This window comes from Vitis vinifera, chromosome 13 (genome assembly GCF_030704535.1).
Source record: "Vitis vinifera cultivar Pinot Noir 40024 chromosome 13, ASM3070453v1".
Lineage (NCBI taxonomy): Eukaryota > Viridiplantae > Streptophyta > Magnoliopsida > Vitales > Vitaceae > Vitis > Vitis vinifera.
In genome coordinates, this window is record NC_081817.1 from 20,552,763 (window position 1) to 20,559,507 (window position 6,745).

General features: G+C 26.9%; 1 long non-coding RNA gene across 1 annotated transcript; it reads left to right on the top strand.

Annotated features, from left to right (window-relative positions):
• Positions 1–392: 392 nt before the first annotated feature.
• LOC109121935 (uncharacterized) lies at positions 393–3,154 on the top strand. Its single transcript, XR_002029182.2, has 3 exons — positions 393–478; positions 1,518–1,592; positions 2,996–3,154. It is a non-coding gene; the product is annotated as an uncharacterized LOC109121935 (long non-coding RNA).
• Positions 3,155–6,745: the final 3,591 nt, after the last annotated feature.

A 6,745-nucleotide genomic window follows, 5' to 3' on the forward strand; every position in this document is an offset into this window, starting at 1 on the left:
TGTTGAAGACAATATTTATTTTCAAAATTTTAAAATACTTTTATTATAATATGTTTTATTACATTTTAAATGAAAAATGAAAATAATTTTTATACAATATTTTATTTGAGATTTAATTTCTATAATTTTATTAAAAATATGTTGTAAAATTTTTTTCTACTAACATTAATTTATTTAAATAATTAAAATTATTAATAATTTATCTTATGAAATTAATTTTAATTTCTAAAATATGGCCTATAGAAAGTGAAATTTATGATTTCATCAAGATGGATAATTAATATATATTTTTATAGAGGGAGGAAAATTGTTCTCATAATTTGTTTCCTTGCTTTTTTATTTGTACTAAATCTAAAAATCAAAAGGCCACTCACTTCCTCTGACTCGGCCATGAAAAAGTCATTTCTCAAGTTGCCTTCCACAAGAGAGAATCCCTAAAAAGGCCATTTTTTCCTCTGCCACTCTCATTCAAACGCAGGTACTAATCTAATGAGGTTATTATTTCTATTATTATTATTGCAATCCCCATTTGATTCCCATTAAAATCCATTCCCCATTCCATTTCCGAGAAGATTCTTCCTCGTTTGATTTTGGAGACAATCCATGCAACAAACCCCATGGAAAACCATAAAAAAAAATGTTTTTTTCTTTGCTCTGTGTGGTTTCTGGATGTGTTGTAAGGGTCTCTTAGCTTTTGTGCCATTGGATTTCAATTTTTTGAACCCTAACTCCACGATTTTTGAGGCAGGCTGAAAAACTCAACCTTTGCCTGCAAATCATGGTATTATCGAATAGAATCTGATGCTTTTTTTTTTTTTTTTTTTTTTTTTAAAAAAAAACGGATAGCTTTTGTATCCTGTGCGTGGGTTAGAGTGGTAGGAAATATCAATAAATTTTCCGAAAAATCGGTAAAAATACCAATTAATACCGAAATATCGGATAAATTTTGGGGAAATTACCGAAATTTCCGTGGACCAATAATTGGTTACGAATTTTGTGTTGGAGTCGGCTGATCAATGATATTTCTCTCCAAAATAGTATTTTATTTTAAATTATTATGAAAGCAATGATAAAAAAATTCATTAAAAAAATATGACAAATTTTATGTTAAAATTATTTATTAATCAAAAATTGTTTCTATGAAAAAGATAAACATGAAATATGAAAATTCTAAAATTATTGAAAGAAAAATATTATAAAATAAATATCATAAATAAATTAAAATGGATATTTTATAATTCTAATTTATTTATTACAAAATTCATTATAAAATATTTTATTGCTATGTAATAATGGTCCATAATTTCCATCCCATTGTAGAAATAAAGCAAAGCTTTCTCAAACTGCATTGGTACGTAATGATGATCCTATTTTTTTAGCCAAAAAGTAGAACAAGAAACATGAAACCTAGATAAGAAAAAAGCAAACAAACAAGGGGAAAAAGAACTAAGAGTTTTATTGGAGATTGATGTTCTATTTGTTGTTTAAAAGTTCATCTCCTTGTACCAAAAATGCAGGTCCTCCTAATCATGGGTTAGCTTTTTAATTTCTCAATCACTAGAGGACAATTTCAAGGGACAAGTCTTGTTAAGGTAATTCTTTACTCTCTCTAGTTTCTCTATCTCTATACTTTGCAATGAAACTCCAACTTGTCAATACTTCATTTTTTTTAATGGACATTGAACATAAATAATCAAACTTGCAGTTGAGTTATTTGATGGTTAGTAGATTTGGTCTAGTGGGTGGGTTTACTTTTGATTTAATTTGATTCCATTGAATGTGACGTTGATGACTTTATATTTTGAGTATTAACTTTTGTTTGTTTGTTGCCAAGTGTAATTAAATTTCTCTACTCATGAGTTTTTAAGTAAATATATTTCCATTTTCCTTTACTAGGCAAATAACAAATATGTTAAAGGAATTAAATGTATTTCATTTTAATGTGTTTATGATACTTAGATAGGATTTAAATAAGTTCATGCATGAAACATTAGACTTCCCGTTCTAGCATCCTTGTATGACAAAAATTTCTCTTATTACATGCTAAGGACATTTAAGTTGTCAAAGAATGCAAATGGTTCATTGATGAACTAGTTTGACGTTGACAACTTCTAACTTTGTCTAGCATGTGAATGAGACTTTTTTTTTTCTACAAATGATGCTTGAATTGTCCAATTGGACAATATAAGGAAAACATAATATCTTTGAAGTTACGCTCTTATGCTTCATTCATTTTTTAGAAATTTCGACAGTTGTTCCTTTTGTTCTCTAGGTGCATATTTGGACAAGGCTGAATAATATGCCTTCTCTATTTTGTGTACTTGGAGAACTATAGGGAAATGCTGTCGAAATTTTTCTAAAATGAAACGAAACATAATAGTAGTTGAAATGTAGGGATTATGTTTTCCTATATGGGATAGGAACCACCACCTAAACTAGGAAGTTGAAGATGTTATAATGCATAAGACATGTAGTTTAAGTTGATTTTAGTTTAACAAGATAGAATCATGAGAGTTAATTATGTCTCTTGGTTTAATATTTTGATATATAAATTTGTTTTAATTTTACAGAAATATGCATAATAAATGATCTTCGACGATTCGCTATTGAATAAAGACTTAAAAAAATGTAACATATATTTATTTCTCATTTGTATGGTAGTGTATAAACTAGATACAAGCATCCCCAAAGAAAATCAAATATGAGATTCCTAAAGATATACAATTGTTTTCTAAAACAGTATCAACAATGTTGGAGGGTAAACCGACACCTAAAGTTGACTTTCCAATCAATGTTTTTGGGATGAAATTTCAAACCTTCCTCTTGACAACTGAAATGAAGGATGTAATTTCTGCAAAAGAGTTGACTATGAATTGTATATGTTTCTATGTTTGGTGATATTTTGTTGTGAATCTTTATGTTACATTCATGATATAAATAAGTAGAAGCTGTTTTTTTTTTTTAAGTAATTCTAAATTGGGTGATATTTCATTAGGTGGCTGCATGAACATCTGGATGATACACTACATGAGAAAATTATATTTGTTCATCCAAGAATGGTGTCCAAGGTTGGAACAATAGCCCCACAAATTGAAAAAAAAGCAAGGTTCATTGCTGATCACCTAATTGACTCCAAATTGGCAGATTTGATTTTTCTTCCATATAACCCAAGGTAAGTTGTTAATTATAATTGTTTTTAATTTCTTAGCCTTATAAATGCTATTTATCTAAATTATATGTTAATATATTGTAGGTTTCATTGGGTTTTGGCTATAATTGACCTCAAATCACAAACAATCTATTATTTAGACTCACTATTACAATAGCCATACCAAGATATAAAAGATATTGTGAACATGTAAGTCTACCATAATTTTAGTTTTCATGTCTCAAAATAAACACTAGTGTAATCTTATTTTTTGTAGGGGGTTTCGAATTTTTGTATCTCAAAAGAAGAAAGGATCTAAAAAAAATCTCAAGTGGATAGTTATTGAGGTTACATTTTTTCTTCTAAACTTTTTGAAGACTTACCTACATTTAAGTTGCTTTCTTGAATTAAAGTTTACTTGATTTTTGAAATGTAAAGATTCTATATGGCTTTCTCTCACATGAATATATACCTATATATATGAATTTTCTTAGCTTATAATTGTTTTTGTTATTATTTCCTATTCCTAAGTTGAGTTGAGAAGGATACCATATACGTTTGTTTCACCACCTTATGAAAATATAATCTAAATTGCTATGAATACAATGTACTCATTTGTCCATTTTTCTACTAGTAATGAAGTAGTACTAAAAAAAACAAAACAAACATATAGTATTTACAATCCTTTACAACGATTTAGATGTATGTGTGGGTAAGGAAGCAATGAGGATTCATTTAGATAGTTTTGATCATGTTACTTAGGTGTGAGTTGTTCTTTATATCTTTCTTTTGGCCTTAGTATGTCTTATATACATCCTATTATTTAGTTTAAACATTTCTTGTAAGGCACAACCTCTCTCTCTCTCTCTCTTTCTCTCTTTAATCTAAACTTTTTACTCTTTTATCCATCTTCAATCAAATTGTTCAAATGTAAAACATTTATTCCTTATAATTACTAATTGCATTTCTCTTCTATAATGTCAATCTATGAGATGTAAAAGGATGTTAATACTACATATTTCCAAATATATTATCGATAATTGCTCTTGAAGCTTGATTGATATACCTTAATGAAGTCTTAAAAGTCATGATCTTTTCTAAGGGATATTTTCACACAAACAAAAGTTAACTATTTTTTTTTTCAAAGTTAATCACTATTCTTAAAAAATATAATTAATCATTACCTTTATCTATTCCTTTTTTTTGTCCATATTTCACATATACATGTTATTTGACATTCTTACATTTTACCCAATTTAACCCTCCAAGTTGTAAATAGGGGAGCTTAGAGTATTATGCTAGACATGTATTGACTTAATTTAGGTGCAAATTTTACTTGAAACTAACATTATGTCATTCATTGTTTTTTTAAATTTAAATGTGAAGGATGAAAAAATTGACCAAATTTATATGTTGTCATATTTGATCGTGAAAATTTATTGATATAATTTTGCTCATAGGGACCCAAACAGTTGGATGGTGTCATGTGCAGATATTTTGTCATGCGATACATGCGAGACATAATTGCAAATAGAAATCTTCTAACATCTCAGGTTTATTTACCTATGTATTTTCATAAGTACATGATAACTTATACATATATTTAATGTTTCACTTTAACATATTTTCTCTTCTCATATATTTTAGTTTTAAGGGAAAAAAACCTATTCGCGAGCTGAGTTAGATGAAGTGAGATCTGAATGGGTCTCTTTTTTTAGCACTCTTATCTTAGACCAAGTATAGTGGGTATGTGAATTTTATAATTTTTTAATAAATTCTCAAACATAAATTTTAATTAATGTTGCATCTTTTCTCTTTGCAAGGTATAGGGTGACATTTGCAGTTGTTGCAATTTTGAGATTTCAAGATCATAGGTAAGATCTTATTGTCATGCATAGATGCTGAAGTTTTGGATACTTTTGGGTACATACCTATATCTTTTAAAAGATACATTTGATGAAAGTACCAATTCGTGTTTTTTTTTATTATGTATGTTTGTTGGATTCTTTTAGCATAAATTTTCGTACATGTTAATATCATTTTAGTAAAATTTTAAATATAGACTTAAAGTAATGTAGTTTTTTTATCTACTTGCAAGAAGTTGCATAACATTTGTAGTAGTTGGAATTTTGAGAATACAACATCAGCATAGGTTCTTCCTATCATGTATGTAAAGTTGCAATTAGTTTTTTCTTTTATTGGATATTTTTAGGTACATATCTTATCTATATTTTTTCCTTAAAAGTTCATTGCTAGATTTTTTTTTATTTTTAAATTTTTTTTATGTATTTTGGTACATGTTGATATCTTTTTAATTAATACTTTTAAATATAAACATAAACTAATGTTGTTTTTTTCTTATTTGCAAGAGGTTGGGTGATATTTGCAACATTTACAATTTTTAGAGTACAAGATCATGCATAAGTTTTTGTCATCATGTATAGCTATTAGATTTTTTGGTAAATATCTATCATTTTATATATATATATATATTTGATAATAGTACAAGATCGTGTATAGTTGCTTGGTTGTTTATGAATACATTTGGATATATTTGGGTACATGCTTATATCTTTTTTTAAAAAAGTTTGAAACATTAACATAAAGTAATGTTTTTTTTTTTTTTCCTTGCAAGAGGTTGGGTGACATTTGTAGCACTTGCAATTTTTAGAGTACACGATCATGTATAAGTTCTTCTTATCATGCATAATAATTTAATTTTTGGTTTTTTTTTAGTAAATATCTTATATATATATATATATATGATAATAGTATAAGATCATCTATACTTGCTAGGTTGTTTGTGGATACATTTTGATATATTTAGGATACATATTTATATATTTTTAATGAAATTTTGAAACACAAACATAAAATAATGTTACTTTTTTCTTTCTTGCTTGGGTTAGGTGACATTTGCAGTAGCTGCAGTTTTTACAGGAGAAGATCACACATAAATTTTTGTTATCATGTACAACTACTTGATATTTGGTTATTTTTGGGTAAATATCTATCATTTTTTCATATACATTTGGATACATGTATATATCATTTTATTAATCTTTCAAATATAAACATATACTGATGTTTTTTTCCTACTTGCAGAAGGTTAGGTGGCATTTGCAGCAATTATAGCACTTTTGAAGGCACAAGATCATGCATACATTATATTTATCATGTATAACTATTGGATTTTTGGGTCCATATTTGCCTTTTTTTTTTATGTATAGGTGATGATAATACAAGATTATGTAAGGATATTAAGTTTTTTTTTTTTTTTTGTCAATATATTTGCCTACATGTTCATATTTTTTTTAAAATATATATTTTATACATTCATGTAGTTTATCCATATATATACACACACAACAGGGCTCAATTTTTATGTAGATCATTTGGGCAACATGTTAGGTTGTAATTGACATGTTCCATATGCAACCTTGATATGAAATAAAACAATTTCCTTTATATGAATAAAGAAATCTTGACATAAAAGACATTGTATTCCTTGACATAAGAATAAAGGAACCTTAACATATTAAAATTTCAACTTTCAAAAAATTAAAAAATAAAAAAAAAATCCTTGACATATGTGTA